At 46.4% G+C, this 20,771-nt stretch overlaps 1 pseudogene; it reads left to right on the top strand.

The window, feature by feature from the left end:
• LOC139414949 (glutamate receptor ionotropic, kainate 2-like) overlaps window positions 1-20,771 on the top strand; it is a 154,803-nt pseudogene that overhangs the window by 62,175 nt on the left and 71,857 nt on the right.

Below are 20,771 nucleotides of genomic sequence, written 5' to 3'. Positions count from 1 at the left end.
GAGGGCATCGAGGCTGGGCAGTAGCCCAATGTCTGGAGCTTTGAGCCTGGAGTTCCTGGGTCTAAATGCTCTCTAATGAGACTGTGTGGATGGTAATGGTCCTTTCTCTGCACTCCTTCACTCGCCTCCTCTCTCCCTCTATCCGCCGGGAACCCTGCCAAAATATGACAATCTGTCAGTGTGCGGAGAGAGAGCGAGAGAGCAAATTGGACGGAAATGATGGCCTCTGCTTTTTTCTGGGGAGCCGTCCAAAAAAGCCAGCGACGATGAGGTGATTTGAAAGTGAAAAAACATAAGTGGAGCTCAGGCATGGTCATTCAAGGTCTCTCTCTGTATCCATTTGTCTGAAACCGCCAATTATTTAATTTCGCGGGGACGATACAAAGTCTCCGGGGAGATGTATGTCTGTGTTTTTCTGTTTTGTGTCTCTTTCCTGTCTGCTTCCTCTGTCTGGTTATAAAATGGCAGTAGATCCATGGTGAATCTTCACAGAGACAGATGCAATGAGAAAAGGCAGTAACACAATGTCAGAGACACAATGTCATATATGCTAATGAATTGAAATGCACAAGGCATCATATGATGGCATGCCCTACTGTACTTATGTTCTACATGGAAGCTGTAACCCCTTAATTAGAGTGCATGCATGTCAAATACTGTCTAAAAAGCTAAGACACTGTAGGCCCTAAGTCTTTTTTAAATCTGATAATCCAATGCACAGTTAACTGCATTCATTTGGTGTAGCAATCTGCTCTGATGTCTTGCTAGAGAAAGCCCTATTGTCACATATCTCCCCTTAATGCAATGGCACATGTTTTCTTTCAATTCCCCTAGGCTTAGGCACGAGACAACACAACAACGCTGTTATTCATGTATGCAAAGATGAATGAAATGCACAAAGAGGTTAAATGCTGGATGTTTATCCATTTTTTTGATTCTGTATGTTCATGGATTGATTAATTAGGCATAGCGCATATTGACATATCGCACCAGACTAGAACTTCTGCTAAATATTAAATAATAATGTCCATTGGGCTCTGTACCAGGCTTGATAAATTACTTCATTAGGGTGTTCTATTTATAAGTCAGTGATATATTCAACAGTGATATACTGTATTCCACCATGTCCGCGGCCCAAATAGCATCCTATTCCGTATTCCCTAAGTAGAGGCCAAAAGTAGACACTAAATATGGGACGCAGCCCATAATGCTCTTCTCCCTTAAGATTAATAAAATAAATGAGAAAATATGTGGATGAAAAATTATAGAAATTATTCAAATAGTATGGTATTGATATAAACATTTTTTTTTATTTTTTTCACCTTTATTTAACCAGGTAGGCTACTTGAGAAGAAGTTGTCATTTACAACTACGACCTGGCCAAGATAAAGCAAAGCAGTTCGAAACATACAACAACACAGTTACAAATGGAATAAACAAACATACAGTCAATAATACAGTAGAAAAAAAGTATATATACATTGTGTGTAAATGAGGTAAGAAAAGGGAGTTCAGGCAATAAATAGGCCATGGTGGTGAAGTTATTACAATATAGCATTTAAATACTGGAATGGTAGATGTGCAGAAGATGAACGTGCAAGTAGAGATGCTGGGATGCAAAGGAGCAAGATAAATGAATAAATACAGTATGGGGATGAGGTAGTTAGATGGGCTATTTACAGATGGGCTATGTACAGTTGCAGTGATCTGTGAGCTGCACTGACAGCTGGTGCTTAAAGCTAGTGAGGGAGATATGTGTCTCCAGCTTCAGTGATTTTTGCAGTTTGTTCCCATCATTGGCAGCAGAGAACTGGAAGAAAAGGTGGCCAAAGAGGGAATTGGCTTTGTGGGTGACCAGTGAGATATACCTGCTGGAGCATGTGCTATGGGTGGGTGCTGCTATGGTGACCAGTGAGCTAAGATAAGGCGAGGCTTTACCTAGCAAAGACTTGCAGATGACCTGGAGCCAGTGGGTTTGGCGACGAGTATGAAGCGAGGGCCAGCCAACAGGAGCGTACAGGTTGCAGTGGTGGGTAGTATATGGGACTTTGGTGACAAAACGGATGGCACTGTGATGGAATGCATCCAATTTGTTGAGTAGAGAGTTGGAGGCTATTTTGTAAATGACATCGCCAAAGTCGAGGATCCGTAAGATGGTCAGTTTTACGAGGGTATGTTTGGCAGCATGAGTGAAGGATGCTTTGTTGTGAAATAGGAAGCCGATTCCAGATTTAATTTTGGATTGGAGATGCTTAATGTGAGTCTGGAAGGAGAGTTTACAATCTAACCAGACACCTAGGTATGTGTAGTTGTCCACATATTCTAAGTCAGAACCGTCCAGAGTAATAAGAATAAGAATGTGGTGATTGACAGAGTCGAAAGCCTTGGCCAGGTCGATGAATACAGCTGCACAGTATTGTCTCTTATCAATGGCGGTTATGATATCATTTAGGACCTTGAGCGTGGCTGAGGTGCACCCACGACCAGCTCTGAAACCAGATTGCATAGCGGAGAAGGTGCGGTGGGATTCGAAATGGTCGGTAACAAGGCTTTTGAAGACCTTAGAAAGGGCAGGATAGATATAGTTTGTAGCAGTTTGGGTCTAGAGTGTCTCCCCCTTTGATGCGGGGGATGACCGTGGCTGCTTTGAAATCTTTGGGAATCTCAGATGATACGAAAGAGAGGTTGAGCAGGCTAGTAATAGAGGTTGCAACAATTTTGGCAGATCATTTTAGAAAGAGATGGTCCAGATTGTCTAGCCCGGCTGATTTGTAGGGGTCCAGAACATCAGTTATCTGGATTTGGGTGAAGGAGAAATGGGGAGGCTTGGGCGAGTTGCTTTGGGGGTGCGGGGCTGTTGACCGGGGTATCGGTAGCCAGGTGGAAAGCATGGCCGGCCGTAGAAAAATGCTTATTGAAATTCTCAATTATAGTGGATTTATCAGTGGTGACAGTGTTTCCTAGCCTCAGTGCAGTGGGCAGCTTGGAGGAGGTGCTCTTATTCTCCATGGACTTTACAGTGTCCCAGAACTTTTTTGAGTTTCTGCTTGAAAAAGCTAGCCTTTAGCTTTCCTAACTGCCTGTGTATATTGGTTCGTATCTTCCCAGTTTTTGTGCAGGTCAAGGGCAGTCAGGTCTGGAGAAAACCAAGGGCTATATCTGTAGAAAAGGCCCATGGAGTTGGTGGAATACTCCTTTAATTCATTGCCATTTACTCAGCTGGACCAGGGGCGCTCTAATTAGGTCAGGTGGAAATGTCCAACAGATCTCAACTCCATAAAAGGAGGAAATTGCCATCGCCTGATCTCACTGCTTTCTCTTCCTTAACTCCATCTGATCCAGAAGTTCTGTGCGTCCATGAATCCATCACAGACTACTCAGTAAATATACTACTTTATGGTTAAAGGAATTCCTGCCTCAGTCTCATCCATTCCTCTGTCACCTTCACTGTCAGTCATCCTACCTGTCCAGCTACTCACACAGATTCCACTAATCTTTCAATGGTCCTTCGGACCGGATGATGACTGAACCAAAGACAGGTGAAAAGGAAATGGAGGCGGAGATGGAAGAATTGTCTCCACTGGAAGGAAGAAGAGAGGAGGAGAGAGCAGCTGAGGGAAAGGTCTTGGAACAAAGGAAATATCCAGGAGCTAAGCCTAAAGCAACAAAGGCTTCATTCTCAATCACCAGCAGCACCAGAAGAACCAGGCAAGCACCTGGTTATCTTAAGGATTATGTGGTCAAGTTTCCGACATCAAAGGGCAAGCCCACCAGAGCTCAAAGTGTTGATGGATCAACTATACGTTTCAGCCATCAACCATCCCCTCTGAGCCAAGGACTGGAAACTGCTTTGGAGCAGGAAAGTGGTCTACACGAAGAACCTATGGAGGAGGTAACTCCCACCGCACAGGTCGACCAGCTTCCTGAGGCAGGCTCCACTCACTCCTAAACTAATGGGAAATCATCGAAGCACTGTAGACGGAGTGGGAGTTCGACCAGTGGATACCCCTTTGGGAGTGGCCATGGCAGCCGCCATTCACTAGCCCTCAGCGATTCACAGACCGCTGTCCTACAAGAGAGGATGAAACTATTAGCTTTGGAAGAAATTGAGCGTCAGATTGAGGAGGAACGACAGGCTGATGAACGATGTCACCAATTGGATGTGCAGGCCCGTAGAGCTCTACAGGAACGGGAATTCATTGCCAAGGACCTGGCACAGCAGCGAAGGCACCGTCAAGCCAGAAGGGAATTGGAGGAGGCACGGATGGTCTCATCCTTCCTGGAGAGGAACGAACAGGGAGTTGACCTGACCACCCCTCCAGATGGACCTGAACTGTCTGCCTTTCAATCTGCCCCTCTGGTACAGCATGGCACACAGTCCCCGGAGGCTCCGGGGTCAACAGCCAACACGGAGCACGGGAGACAGGCCGCTCCGCCAACGCCCTCTATGCAAGTGACACAAGTTAGCATTCCTCCATCTGGACAAAGCATCACTCCTTCGCCTTTCCGCCAATTACCAACCAAGGCAAATCGTTCCTTTCGTCCAGGGCCAGGCCAGTCCTCAAACAACAGGTCGGAGGGCTCTCGCCCTATTCCGGCTGCCACAAATGATGGGTTTGGGACAGTAGGGGACCGTCCCAATGAGGCCACAGTGGGCTCATCAGAAGTCCCGGGTTTATCCTTCACGCAACCAGAAGAGGGAGCCAACATTATGCAACTTCTAGTAGCCTCAGCCTATGGAATTCCAGACCCAAACTGCCATACTTTGAAAACGGAAAGGAGAGTGAATTTGTCCTTTTGGAAATGGCATTGGAGAGTCTACTGGGTATTCACAGTCATCTGTCAGAACGCTACAAATACCAAGTACTAATGGATCATTTGCGGTTTCCCAGTGCATACAGGCTGGCCCAATCCTTTATGCACTCCGCAACACCGTACACTGCAGCTCTCCAGGCCCTGAAGGCGAGATATGGTGAGCCACGTCAGCTAGTCCAGAATGAACTAAACAACATCCTGAACACGTCTCCAACTAAAATGGGAGACCATGCTGCCTTCCAAGAATTCTCCCTGGCTGTCCAATCCCTGACCTCGATACTCCAATCCGTTGAAGGAGAAGACGGGAACGAGCTGAAATGTGGCTCCCACGTGGACAGGCTTCTTAGCAAACTTCCAGTGTACCTCAGAGACAGTTTCATTGAACATTGTTTGAATAAGGGCATCCTGAAAGAGGGCTCGAGAAGCACCTATGCTCTTAGAGACCTGGCCGCATGGTTGGAGGTGAAGGCAAAGGCGAAGAGCATCGCTCACCAGGCCACAATCTCAGCCATAGCCACCGGGGGAAGGAAGGAATTTGAACACCAGGAGGGACAGAAAAGGCCAAATCCCACTACCATGTACCTAAATAGTGAGGCCCGGGAGGAACCCGGGAAGAAGACCCCTCTCAAGAGCAAGAACATCAAATGCCAGCCTTACTGCCCATATTGCAATAGTAAGGGGCACTTCCTTGGCTCATGCCCAAGGGTAAAAAAGCTCACTCAAACTCAATTGAAGGCCTGGATCACTTCAGGCGAGCGATGCTACAAGTGTGCCCGTAGCCATAAGGCGGAGACCTGCACATTGAGGAAACCCTGCAACCGCTGTAAAGAAATCCATCTCACCGTGTTGCATGATCTAATTCCCCAAGCACAGAAGGAGCAGAGTATGCTCATGGTAGGAGCTGCAAAGGAGCTGTACCTCGACCAGCAGAACCGGTCTCCAAGGGTCATGTTGAAGGTGGTCAAGGTCACTCTGAAAAGTGAAGGGAGAAGCATTGATACATTCGCTGTTCTAGATGATGGGTCAGAAAGAACAATCATTCTCACGGCGGCCACCCGTCAGCTTAACCTGGAGGGGACCCCCGAGACCCTTAATCTCAGAACGTTGCGACATGATGTCATCCAAATGAAAGGCTCTGCTGTAACATTTAGCATTTCACCTTCAGGAAACAGGGACGTGGCCTATAACATCACCAATGCCTTCACGGCAGATGGCTTGAATCTCGCAGAGCACTCCTGCCCGGTAAGTGTTCTACAGAAACAATATCCTCATCTACGAGGATTGCCTCTTCCTAACCTGGCCAGAGTAGCGCCACTTATCCTGATTGGGTCAGACCACCCATATCTCGTCACCCCGACTGAGCCTATACGAGCTGGACCAGAAGGAGGGCCCATTGCTGTCAATACATCCTTGGGTTGGGCTGTGCAAGGTCCATCCCATCTACTTCTCTCCACCCAAGCTGTACAGTCACAGCAAGTCCTCTTCACCAGAAGCAATCCATATGCAGCCACTAACCTCCTTCGGAATGTTGAGATGCTCTGGAAGATGGACACATTCTCCAACAGGAAGCTACAGGAGGTCACTCGCTCGAAACATGACTCCTATGCATTAGACCTCCTGGAGAAGAGCACCACCACCACTGAAATGGATGGCGTTTGCAGGTATGCAACCCCACTGCTACGGGTGCCCAACCATCCTCCTCTGGCAACCACGACACGGGCTGTACCCCCACTACTGCATGGAACGGAGCGACGCCTGGTGAAGAATCCTGAGCTTGCAGAAGTTCATAACCGAGAGATTCATAACCCTGTGAAGGCAGGCTTGTCCCAAACAGAGAACGAGTGGCCGACAGCCCCCAGGCGTACGGCCCCTCCGCAACCAAATGAAGCTCATGAGTTAAGGAGGTCCGCCCAATGCTACAGCATTTCTACGGAACCAACAACGGCTCTCCCTGACCTAGCACAATCCCAAACACTGCCGGATCTGATCACCGCCACAAACCAGACCTCAGATGGGGTGGCTTCTATACCTACCTCCCTCGCGGCAGAGACACTACTCCTCCAGCAAGCACAAGCAGTTAGCTTCCCTGAGGAGTTAAAAGCTCTGAAAGCCGGTAGGGAAGTGGCTAAGGACAGCCGTCTTCTCTCTCTTGCCCCAGAATATGATCCAATCCTTGGAGTGATCAGAGTCGGAGGGAGGCTGCGCCAAGCAGAGGTTTTGGACCCAGATGCTATCCACCCAATTATCATTGACTCCAAACCCTTGGGATATCTCTCTGCAGACATCGCTGACCCCGATCCGGTTACACCGACTATGCTCTTGATGGGACGCCGAGATGCGTCACTTCCTCAAGCCATGTATGCTGATACCAACCTCGTAGGCAGACGCCGGTGGCGACACAGCCAAATCTTAGCTGACCATTTTTGGGCCCGATTCATTCGGGATTACCTACCAAGTCTACAGCACAGAGGGAAATGGCGGAGAGAAATGGCCAGCCTGGAAACTGGCCAAGTAGTAATGATGGTGGACCCTCAGCTGCCTCGAGCCTCCTGGCCGGTGGGCCGTATAACTAAGACTATGCCTGGGACTGATGGTCGTGTTAGATCAGTGGAGATCCAGGTGAAGAACCGGACATATATCCGGCCAGTTGCCCGACTAATTCCTCTCCCTGAGATGACAGAGGACGGGGAGCAATGAGCCTTTTTTGAGGAGTGTGGAATTTAACAAATTTCTGGGGTGGCTGTAGAAAAGGCCCATGGAGTTGGTGGAATACTCCTTTAATTCATTGCCATTTACTCAGCTGGACCAGGGGCGCTCTAATTAGGTCAGGTGGAAATGTCCAACAGATCTCAACTCCATAAAAGGAGGAAATTGCCATCGCCTGATCTCACTGCTTTCTCTTCCTTAACTCCATCTGATCCAGAAGTTCTGTGCGTCCATGAATCCATCACAGACTACTCAGTAAATATACTACTTTATGGTTAAAGGAATTCCTGCCTCAGTCTCATCCATTCCTCTGTCACCTGACACGTGACCACCTGTTCACCTTCACTTTTAGTCATCCTACCTGTCCAGCTACTCACACAGATTCCACTAATCTTTCAATATCTGTTCCTGGTTTTTTTTTATTGAATGGGGCATGCTTATTTAGGACGGTGAGGAAGGCACTTAAAGACTAACCAGGCATCCTCTACTGACGGGATGAGGTCAATATCCTTCCAGGATACCCGGGTCAGGTCGATTAGAAAGGCCTGCTCGCTGAAGTGTTGGGGGGGACAAACCTGTTGGCACTTGAAAGGAAATCAAGCTCTTGTTTTGTTTGAAAATATTTTTTCTGTAATTTATTAGTTGTTTTTCTGTAGTTTATTAGCTGTTTTTCTGTAGTAAAATTCGTTGTTTTTCTGTAGTTTATTAGCTGTTTTTCTGTTGTTTATTAGTTGGACCGTCTTTATAAGAAATAGGATGTCACATTCGATAGCAGTTCTTCTTCTGTTTTATTCATTATTCATCTCTGTTTAATCCAAATATTTCAAAAACATAAAAGGCACATGGTACCCATTTTCTTGGTTGGATCCTTACATATAACATCCTTTCAGTGGTATACGTTTTGCATTCCGAAAGAGAAATAGAAATGGAATAGAACTGGAATCGTTGAGGTCTTCCTAATCAGCAGCACTTCCTATTATGTGAGCAAGTATCATTCGGCCATTTGAAGGGAATCTGTCAGTTAGGAACGAACCAAAGGAAATGTACATAACAAGCTTATATGATCTTCCAAAGTATCCAGAACACATCTTTGTTCCATTCTCCACAATACAGAGTGTCTGTTACATTCTGTTTCTATGGTCCATCAAGCATCCCTAGCGCTTCTCTCTATCCAGTGACCAGGCAACAGTTGTGTAGCAGACGGTTGCCAGGACAACACCCTCCCAGGGTCACCTTGTGGTGTCATGGACGATTGATAGACTGGAATAGAAGGAGGAGGATGTCTACGGTCAGTGTCGGTAAAACATGCAGTGTTTGCATCACTATACTGGCCACTGAATTAATTCAGTATACTGTATAATTACTCTGAGTTCCCTGGGTTGGTCCGACATTGTCTGAATGAATGCAGTATACTGTATAATTACTCTGAGTTTCCTGGGTTGGTCCAACATTGTCTGAATGAATGCAGTATACTGTATAATTACACTGAGTTCCCTGGGTTGGTCCAACATTGTCTGAATGAATGCAGTATACTGTATAATTACTCTGAGTTCCCTGGGTTGGTCCGACATTGTCTGAATGAATGCAGTATACTGTATAATTACTCTGAGTTTCCTGGGTTGGTCCAACATTGTCTGAATGAATGCAGTATACTGTATAATTACTCTGAGTTTCCTGGGTTGGTCCAACATTGTCTGAATGAATGCAGTATACTGTATAATTACACTGAGTTCCCTGGGTTGGTCCAACATTGTCTGAATGAATGCAGTATACTGTATAATTACTCTGAGTTCCCTGGGTTGGTCCGACATTGTCTGAATGAATGCAGTATACTGTATAATTACTCTGAGTTTCCTGGGTTGGTCCAACATTGTCTGAATGAATGCAGTATACTGTATAATTACTCTGAGTTCCCTGGGTTGGTCCAACGGTGTCTGAATGAATGCAGTATACTGTATAATTACTCTGAGTTCCCTGGGTTGGTCCAACATTGTCTGGATGAATGCAGTATACTGTATAATTACACTGAGTTCCCTGGGTTGGTCCAACGGTGTCTGAATGAATGCAGTATACTGTATAATTACACTGAGTTCCCTGGGTTGGTCCAACATTGTCTGAATGAATGCAGTATACTGTATAATTACTCTGAGTTCCCTGGGTTGGTCCAACGGTGTCTGAATGAATACAGTATAATGAGCTATGTGTACTGTGTGTCTACTCCGCCTGGACTAGAAGCACACACATATTTATATTTCTGACACGTATGAATGCATAACAAGAGCAGAGATACTAATTAGACCAACTTGTGTGTGTGTGTGTGTGTGTGTGTGTGTGTGTGTGTGTGTGTGTGTGTGTGTGTGTGTGTGTGTGTGTGTGTGTGTGTGTGCTTGTATATGGGTGTATAGTGAATTATGATACACCATTATTATTCATCCTCCAGCTACTGTTAGTGTCCCTAAAAAACAACACAGACAAGTCCACCACGCTAACGAGGTGAAATACTTAGCGGGCTAAACGACCACAATAAAACCACATAAAAACCTAGCAACTGCACCGTTAAATCAAGCACATTGCGTTGGCTACTTACTCAAAATGGTATATTTACACATAACATGATATAGTTCACATCACTCCTTTTCCCTCCCTAAGTCGTTACTGTGTGTGTGTGTGTGTGTGTGTGTGTGTGTGTGTGTGTGTGTGTGTGTGTGTGTGTGTGTGTGTGTGTGTGTGTGTGTGTGTGTGTGTGTGTGTAGCCTCCTAACGTCAGTCTGAGCAACAGCTAGCGCCTCACCCACTACTTACAGATGGCGAAGAGAGAGGAGGAGAGAGGAAGAGAGAGAGAGAGAGAGAGAGAGAGAGAGAGAGAGAGAGAGGTGGGGAGGAAAAGGAGGAAAGTTGTATCACCCACAGAGAAAAGATGGAGGAAGTCACAGCCACAGCCACACGGTCACGCTCCTGTTAGCCGCGTTAGACTGGAACAAGCTGGGGATTTGGTATGGAGGTAGATTGCTGCCAAATATTGCACATCAATTTTGGCAATAAACTGCCTTCATAGTTTGGTGATGGAGGAGGAAGAGGAGGGGTTGGGAGATTCTGGGTTTAACCACTACTCAATGCAGTCCCTACCCTTCCCTGGCACTTGTGGCCAATACTCTCCTTCCCTCCATCCTTCCATCCAAGGCCTTGGGCCCTCATGCAGCAACAGTTTTGAGGGAAATGGAACGCTGCGCTCCGGTTGCCATGGCAACGTTCGCGCGGTCAGACCAAATCCCACCCCTGACTGTCGGGCTACACAACGGCGGTGTGGATGTGTTGGATCTCCAAACTAAGATAAGCTTCACACAGGGTTCTTTTCGGCCATTAAGGTCCCTGTGATGCGGGTCCTCTGATCCCATTTGGCAGAGGAGAGCCTTTTGAAGTGAGCGACTGTAGAGAGAAGACACGCACTGCCCTGTGCCGGGCACCACCAGCTGGGCTTGGCAGAGCATCAACGTTATTAGCGGCACACGCACCGTGCTCCAGAGAACCTTTGTGAGACGGAGTACAGAGAGAGAGAGAGAGAGGGAGAGAGAGAGAGAGAGAGGGAGAGAGAGAGACAGAGACAGAGACAGAGACAGAGAGAGAGAGAGAGAGAGAGAGAGAGAGAGAGAGAGAGAGAGAGAGAAGAGAGAGAGAGAGAGAGAGAGAGAGAGAGAAAGAGAGAGAAAGAGAGAGAGAGAGAGAGAGAGAGAGAGAGAGAGAGAGAGAATAAAAATAGAAACCATAGTCATCTTAGTATGCAGCACCAGGCAAACAGGTGTTACAAAATACAGTATCAAAGAGGATACCAAAGCATCCCTCCTCCCTTCACACACACACACTCACACACAAACACACACACTCCTCAAAGAGAGTATATACGGAGAGTCGTCCTTCGTCTAAAGGAGTGTGTGTGATGTTAGGTCTACAATGACTGGCCTAGAGCCATCATCAGCTCAGTAGCACAGTCACCCACTGACAATCCTGCCCCCTCCTCCTCTTCCTCCATCCCTCCATCCCTTACTCCTCTCACCACCCGTAGGTGCAGCCAGTGTTATCATTGTCACGGTCATGGACAGTCTGGCTCCAGGGTCTCTTGTGATCAGCTGTTGTCCTTTGAGCTCTGGGGGGACTATTTGATACACACACACAACTCACACACAAGCAGGCTTACACAAATACACAGTCATATGTATACATACACACAAGCAGGCTTACACAAATACACAGTCATATGTATACATACACACAAGCAGGCTTACACAAATACACAGTCATATGTATACATACACACAAAAGCAGGCACCCAATAAGAAGACATACTCATGCAAGCAGACTTCCAAACAGAGACACACACACACAAGCTGCCCACTGCGTCGTGGGACCACAGATCTAATTATCTCTGTCTAGTTTGTTTACACTAAGAATTTAGTCAGGCCCACCTCCTGCCTGCTAGGTCCCGTCCCGTCCCCCCCCCCTGACTTTGGCAGATGTGGGTTTTCAGGAAGTCCGCTAAACTATTGTGCAGAGGGAGAGGAGAGGAGTAGAGGGGCAGGAGGAGGGGATGGACAGGAGAGGGAAAGGAGGAGAGGGAGGGCAGGAGAGGGAGAGGAGGAGGGGAGGAGAGGGAAAGGAGGAGAGGGAGAGGAGGAGTAGAGGGGCAGGAGGAGGAGATGGACAGGAGAGGGAAAGGAGGAGAGGGAGGAGAGGGAAAAAAGGAGGGGGAGAGGAGGAGTAGAGGGGCAGGAGGATGAGATGGACAGGAGAGGGAAAGGAGGAGAGGGAGGAGAGGGAAAGGAGGAGAGGGAGGAGAGGGTAAGGAGGAGAGGGAGAGGAGGAGTAGAGGGGCAGGAGGAGGAGATGGACAGGAGAGGGAAAGGATGAGAGGGAAGAGAGGGAAAGGAGGAGAGGGAGGGCAGGAGAGGGAGAGGAGGAGGGGAGGAGAGGGAAAGGAGGAGAGGGAGAGACAGATGGGAAGAAGGAGAGGGAGAGGAGGAGAGGGAGAGGAGGATAGGGGGAGGAAGAGGAGATGGAAAGGAGAGGGAGAGGAGGAGATGGAGAAGAGGAGATGGAGAGGAGGAGAGGGAGAGGAGGAGACTGGGAATAGATAGGGCACCTGCTAACTTCGCTAGGCTAGCTAAGCCTGGCACGCGGGGTTAATTAATATGGAAGGGAGGGTTCATGGTTAAATACCCTTCTTAATCAGAGACCGGCTGGGCAGCGTGGTGCTAAATGGGCAGAGGCCGCGGAAGTGGGTCTCACTGCCAATAACACACTGTCCCCGGAAGGAGCTGGAAGCGAGCTCTGGAATCTGGCAACCCCCTTTGTCTAACTCTGTCGAATGAATGAACGAGCAAACGAACACATGAGCTCTGTTCCTCGATGGCACTCCTCGATTCACTCTCCCTCACAAAGTGCTCTTGGCCAATTTAACTCTCTCCCTTTCTCCCTCCCTCCCTCTTACTCTCCCTCTTACTCTCCATTTATCAGATTTAAATCCTTCATTTTCTTAGCTACCTGTAGCAGCCAGAGTTAGCTATCTGGAGCAGCCAGAGTTAGCTACCTGGAGCAGCCAGAGTTAACGACCTGGAGCAGCCAGAGTTAGCTACCTGGAGCAGCTAGAGTTAGCTACCTGGAGCAGCCAGAGTTAGCTACCTGGAGCAGCTAGAGTTAGCTACCTGGAGCAGCCAGAGTTAGCTATCTGGAGCAGCCCGAGTTAGCAACCTGTAGCAGCCAGAGTTAGATACCTGGAGCAGCCAGAGTTAGCTACCTGGAGCAGCTAAAGTTAGCTACCTGGAGCAGCCAGAGTTAGCTATCTGGAGCAGCCAGAGTTAGCAACCTGTAGCAGCCAGAGTTAGCTACCTGGAGCAGCCAGGGTTAGCTACCTGGGGCAGCCAGAGTTAGATACCTGGAGCAGCCAGAGTTAGCTACCTGGAGCAGCCAGAGTTAGCTACCTGGAGCAGCCAGAGTTAGCTACCTGGAGCAGCCAGAGTTAGCTACCTGGAGCAGCCAGAGTTAGCTACCTGGAGCAGCCAGAGTTAGCTATCTGGAGCAGCCATAGTTAGCTATCTGGAGCAGCCAGAGTTAGCTACCTGGAGCAGCCAGAGTTAGCTATCTGGAGCAGCCAGAGTTAGATACCTGGAGCAGCCAGAGTTAGATACCTGGAGCAGCCAGAGTTAGCTACCTGGAGCAGCCAGAGTTAGCTACCTGGAGCAGCCAGAGTTAGATACCTGGAGCAGCCAGAGTTAGCTACCTATGCAGAAGCCTACCTACAGTAGAGCAGAGGCCCCTGTCATGTCAGAACAGTACATGTATGTTAATCCATCGTGGCCGACCAAATCTTTTCCCTTCTTTTTTCCATGGGAGGGCTTTTAAACCTTGATTTCCCTATGTGGAGACCTCATTTCAGTAAGCAAGCAGGGAAAAACTAATTTGAGTAAGCAAAAGGAGGGGCTGCACTGTTGCTTCGGCGTGTGGAAATGCAATGTGATGAAGGGATTATGCCTCTAAAACTCAAAGGAATAAGAACTATGCTCACATTCTGCCTGGAGAGAGAGAGGGGAGGGGGAGAAAGGAAGAAAGAGAGGGAGGACGGGAGAGAAAGAGAGGGAGGAGGAGGAGAGACGAAGAAAGAGAGGGAGGATGGGAGAGAAAGAGAGGGAGGAGGAGGAGAGACGAAGAAAGAGAGGGAGGGCGGGAGAGAAAGAGAGAGGGATAGGAGGGGTAGAGAGAGGAAGAAAGAGAGGGAGGACGGGAGACAACGAGAGAGCGAGCGAGGGAGAGGACAGAGAGAGAATGAAGGAGAGAGCGGGAGCAACATTTAGAGGAGAGAAAGGGAGATTGTTGGCAGTAAAAAAACAACTCCTTCCTGTCACCCCAAGGCTGTTTCCACTAGAGCCTATCGGGAGAGAGCTCTCGCCTCCTCTGTTATCTGCTAACAACTCTGAAACAGATCTGACATTCACCATAAATCACATTCATCACATGAGTCATGTCATATCAACAGTCTTTTGACATTCAGAACAACAGCATGCTATGTATTCTCAATGAGGAAATGTCACCGTGACATGTTTAGAAGTAGAACAGGGGTAGAAAGAGATAAGTCCTAGGGAAGATTCTACTCAAACTATGTAATTACACTGTACTTACTAGAGAACCATCAAGTCTCAACAAGGACATGTTCACTGTGACATGTTTAGAAATAGAAACAGCTACTCTAGAATAGCCATAGGAATAAATAGCCTAGACATTTTGAAAGATCGTTCCTAATTTCACTGAGACATATTTAAAAATAGAATAGACATAGAAAAAGATAAGCTAGACAGGATTCTTCTCATTAGGAGAAGTTTGAGGAAATGCCACTGTCAATGTCTAGAAGTAATCATTTAATATACATAGAAATAGATCACCTAGACAAGATTCTTATCATTAGAAAGTGTATCAGGAAATGCCACTGTGTCACTGTCTAGAAATAAAATAGAATAAAAAAAGAAATATATCACCTAGACAAGATTCTTCTCATTAGGAAGACTGTTCGCTTGGTTTTCATTGAGCTATATGCTAAAAACACAGCAATTTTTTAATAAACCTTCAAATAATAATCCCCTTATTATTATTATTTTATTATAATAATGAGCCACTTTTACCATAAAACTTATAATAATACCCCACTTCCTGAGTACTCTATGCTTTTCCCGGTTTGCGTTTCCTCTGTACACAGTAGTATACAGTGTTGAGCACACACTCACTCCCCACCAAGGTAGTTGTCAGCTATGCGTAAATGGTTGTAAAGGAGTCAGGTGTAGGAGAGCAGATATGGTGTAGCCAACGGAGCCTTTTATTTTGGCGAACCAAAAACACACGACAAAGTGAACACGAAATAACAATAGGGGTTAACATAACCCAGCGCAACAGACTAACGTGTGCAATACATGAAACAGAATAAACAATACCACACAAAGACATTTATTTATTTATCCGTTATTTTACCAGGTAAGTTGACTGAGAACACGTTCTCATTTGCAGCAACGACCTGGGGAATAGTTACAGGGGAGAGGAGGGGGATGAATGAGCCAAATGTAAACTGGGATTATTAGGTGACCGTGATGGTTTGAGGGCCAGTTTGGTAATATAGCCAGGACACCGGGGTTAGCATCCCTACTCTTACGATAAGTACCATGGGATCTTTAATGACCTCAGAGAGTCATGAGGGAAACAGAGGGTAAATACACAACACATAATGAGGGAAATTAGAAGCAGGTGTGTGGGAAAACAAGACAAGACAAATGGAAAATGAAAAATGGATCTGCAATGGCTAGAAGACCGGCGACGTCGACCGCCGAGCGCCGCCCGGACTAGGAGAGGCATCGACTTTGGCAGAAGTCCTTGACACTTTGTTGTGTTACAACCTGAATTCAAAATGTATTCAAATGTTTTTTCTCTCTCACCCATGTAGTTACAATACCCCATAATGACTAAATGAAAACATGTTTTTAGATTTCTTTTTTAAATATATTGAAAAATAAATACAGAAATATCTCATTTACATAAGTATTCACACCCCTGAGTCAATACATTGTATAAGCATCTTTGGCAGTGATTACAGCTGTGAGTCTTCCTGGGTAAGTCTCTAGGAACTTTTCACACCTGGATTGTTCAACATTTACCCATTATTATTTTCTAAAATCTACAAGTTCTGTCAAATTGGTTGTTGATCATTGCTAGACAATCATTTTCAGGTCTTTCCATTGATTTTCAAGTAGATTTATGTCAAAACTGTAACTCAGCCACTCAGAACATTCACTGTCTTTTTGGTAAGCAACTCCAGTTTATATTTGGCCTTGTGTTTTGTGTTATTGTCCTGCTGAAAGGTGAATTCACCTCCCAGTGTCTGGTGTCCTGCTGAAAGGTGAATTCACCTCCCAGTGTCTGGTGGATCATGTTATGGGATTACAAGCATACCCATAACATGATTCAGCCACCACCGTGATTGAAAATATGGAGAGTGGTACTCAGTAATGTGTTGTATTGGATTTGCCCAAAACATAACACTGTATTCAGGACAAAAAGTCCTTCCTCTCCGGCAACTGAGTTAGGAACGACGCCTGTTTCTTTGTAGTGACTGGGTGAATTGATACATATACATTTAAAGTGTAATTAATAACTTCAACATGCTCAAAGGGATATTCAATGTCAGATTTTTATATTTTTACCCATCTACCAATAGGTGCCCTTCTTTGAGAGGCATTGGAAAACCTCCCTGGTCTTTGTGGTTGAATCTGTGTTTGAAATTCACAGCTCAACTGAGGGACCTTACAGATAATTGTGTGTGGGGTACAGAGATAAGGTAGTCAATAAAAATGTATGTTAAACACATTTATTGCACACAGAGTCAAGCAACTTGTCATGTGACTTGTTAAGCACATTTTTACTCCTGAACTTATTTAGGCTTGCCATAAAAAAAAGGGGTTGAAAACATATTAATTCAAGACCTTTCAGCTTTTCATATTTTAGGGTTTTTCAAACATTTTTTGAAGCATAATTCAACTTTGACATTATGGGGTACTGTGTGGAGGCCAGTGACAAAATGTAATCCATTTTCCATTTCAGGCTGTAACACAACAAAATGTGGGAAAATGTCAAGTTGTGTGAATACTTTCTGAAGGCTCTGTATCAATGTGAATAAGTTCAGCAATGATCTCATTAGTGTTAATCAGATGTATATGATATGTATAAACACAGACACACACACCATTATACAGTGATTCTCACATACACACAAACACACGGGGCAGGAGGGGGTCATGTCAGAAATGATGGAATTATGCACCCAGGTGCGGACTGGGTGAGAATACTGATGTGGTGGAGGAGGATGGTGGATGCAGACACACACACACACACACACACACACACACACACACACACACACACACACACACACACTGAGGGCTCGTCTCGCAAGCTAACCCCACATGCCTCATCTGTCTTAGTCTCATGGAGTTTCCTCATTTGGAGCAGGGATAACACAAACCCCACTGAGCTGGCTGCCAAGACTGTGTGTGTGTGTGTGTGTGTGTGTGTGTGTGTGTGTGTGTGTGTGTGTGTGTGTGTGTGTGTGTGTGTGTGTGTGTGTGTGTGTGTGTGTGTGTGTGTGTGTGTGTGTGTGTGTGTGTGTGTGTGTTTATGTGTGAGAGAGAGAGAGAGAGAGAGAGAGAGAGAGAGAGAGAGAGAGAGAGAGAGAGAGAGAGAGAGAAGGAAAGAGAGAGAGAGAGAGAAGGAAAGAGGGAGAGAGAGAAGGAAGGAAAGAGAGAGAAAGAGAGAAGGAAAGAGAGAGAGAGAGAGAGAGAGAGAGAGAAGGAAAGAGAGAGAGAGAAGGAAAGAAAGAGAGAGAGAGAGAGAAGGAAAGAGAGAGAGAGAGAGAGAGAGAGAGAGCGATAGAGAGAGAGAGCGAGAGAAAGAAAGAAAGAAAGAGAAGGAAAGAGAGAGAGAGAGAAAGAGAGAGAGAAGATAGGCCTATTGTTCTTAATTCATGGCATGGTTTCCTTTAATCCAAATGTTGATAGACATGCAGACATATGTATTAATGCAGGGAAGGGAAATAGCCTTCTACTTTGGAATCCTAAAAACAATTGTTGAATAAATGGTTATTTGGCCGGTCACGGATCGGCTCTCGGAACTCTTCAGGGTAGCAAAGTAAAATCTGTCCCGATGTCGGATATCGTGTAGGGCTCAGGATTTATGTGGTCGGCGCAGGTGGGTGTGGCTCAATAAAACTGACCCGTGCTGTGCAGGACTCTAGATCAGAGTAGATGTTCACACTCATCCTTTCCTCATCCCGTCCTCATCCCTTCTTCATCACTTCTTCTTCCCTTCCTCATCCGTTCCTCATCCCTTCCTCTTCCCTTCCTCTTCCCTTACTCATCCCTTACTCATCCCTTACTCATCCCTTACTCATCCTGTCCTCATCCCTTGTTCATCAATTCCTCATCCGTTCCTCATCCCTTCCTCTACCCTTCCTCTACCCTTCCTCTTCCCTCACTCTTCCCTCACTCATCTCTTCCTCTTCCCTTACTCATCCCTTCCTCATCCCTTCCTCACCCCTTCCTCATCCCTTCCTCATCCCTTCCTCATCCCTTCTTCATCACTTCCTCTTCCCTTCCTCATCCGTTCCTCTTCCCTTACTCATCCCTTCCTCTTCCCTTGCTCTTCCTCTTCCATTCCTCATCCCTTCCTCTTCCCTTCCTCTTCCAATCATCATCCTTCACTCATCCCTTCCTGATCCCTTCCTCTTCCCTTCCTCATCCCTTCCTCTTCCTCTTCCCTTCCTCATCCCTTCCTCTTCCCTTCCTCATCCCTTCCTCATCTCTTCCTCATCCCTTCCTCATCCCTTCCTCTTGGGAGAGCTGAACAAGGTGTAATGAGCTGAATCCTATAAGAGAGTGAAAGAGGAAGATAGAGAGAAAATGAAATAGAAAGAAAGAGAGAAAAGGAAAGAGGGAGAGAGAGAGAGAGAGAGAGAGAGAGAGAGAGAGAGAGAGAGAGAGAGAGAGAGAGAGGCATTTTAGAGACACAAATCCCCAGACACGCTAGCCTCACCCAAACACAGGAAATTATGCCAAAGCCCCAGGAAGTCCCCAAAATGGCTGTCTAGTTGTTTATCCTCAGTGGGAACAGCCAAGAAACCATAGTCCCATTGAAACGGTAGACCCAAGCCAAGACTGGTTACACTGCATTGAGGAAACACTGCACTCTACTTTGGAATCCTAAAAACAATTGTTGAATAAATGAATATAACAGGAAACTGGCTAATCAGGTTTGAATTAATTGAATTCCCATTGGCCCCATTGGTGAGTGATGTGAGCATATATGAGAGGATTGCATTGTCTGCTCAGCTATTTTATTGATATGTCCACGGATGGAAGCATTACGCAAAAGGAGAGACACGTTTTCCCAGGACTTTGAGCCATGCACTGATGTGTGTCTGTGTTGTATCATGAAACATTTGGAACAACTTCGAAATTTGACGTTTGAGAAACATGGATGAACGTTTAATTCTGATGTGAGACTGTGAGAGCTTGTTGGGAAAAAGAGAGTGGAGGAGAGAGAGAGAGACAGAGAGAATGAAAGAATTGCTGTCACAGAGGTACAGAGAGAAAGAAAGGGAGGAAGCTACTGTACATAGGCACATAAAAAGAGAGAAAGAATAGCGAAACAAGCAGAACAAAGGATGGGGTTGGGTCGTATCTAGCTAGTGTTATTCTAAACCCCTCTCTCTCCTCGCTGTGCCTCTGTGTCCCCAGTGGGCCACATCAGCATTTAAAGGGCCCCAAAGGACCTCATAGCAAGGCTCTCTATAATATGTATCAATATTGCTCCTGGATTGTATTTAATCTGAATGCAATAATCTGCCAGAGATATGAGTCATGATCTCTAATTTTCTCCTCGTGATCCTGAATAGATCCCAAATTACACCCTATCGCCTACATAGTGCACTACTTTTGGCCAAGGCCCATATGGCTCAGTGGACAATATAGGATATAAGGTGTCCTTTGTGATGCAAAATATGTCTTTCTCATCTCGCTTGATGCTGTGTTTCCACCACAGAGATGGATATAAAGATCTGACAGCATCTTGGCCTCCCGAGTGGTGCAGTGGTCTAAGGCACTGCGACCGGGATACCCATGGGGCGGCGCACAATTGGCCCAGCGTGGTTCGGGTTAGGGGAGAGCTCCTAGCGACCCCTGTGGCGGGCTGGGTGCAGTGGTCTAAGGCACTGCGACTGGGATACCCATGGGGCGGCACACAATTGGCCCAGCGTCGTTCGGGTAATGGGAGAGCTCCTAGCGACTCCTGTGGCGGGCCGGGTGCAGTGCATGTTGACACGGTCACCAGGTGTACAGTGTTTCCTCTGACACATTGGTACGGCTGGCTTCCGGGCTAAGTGGACATTATGTCAAGAAGCAGTGCGACTTGGTTGGGTTGTGTTTTAGAAGACACACGGCTCTCGACCTTCGCCTCTCCTGAGTCCGTGCGGTAGTTGCAGCAATGAGACAAGACTAACTACTTACTTTGATTAAATGTCAGGAATTGTGAAAAACTGAGTTTAAATATATTTGACTAAGGTGTATGTAAACTTCCGACTTCAACTGTACATCATATTCAACAGTTTAGAGATTTCTGAGGCAGCTACTTTCCATGTTTTCAAAGTGATAGTACTAGCTTTATTCATACGG

The sequence above is a fragment of the Oncorhynchus clarkii genome, chromosome 8 (genome assembly GCF_045791955.1).
Source record: "Oncorhynchus clarkii lewisi isolate Uvic-CL-2024 chromosome 8, UVic_Ocla_1.0, whole genome shotgun sequence".
Taxonomy (NCBI): Eukaryota; Metazoa; Chordata; class Actinopteri; order Salmoniformes; family Salmonidae; genus Oncorhynchus; species Oncorhynchus clarkii.
The sequence above is the reverse complement of the archived record's forward strand: the minus strand, read 5'-3'. Positions and strand labels throughout refer to the sequence as shown.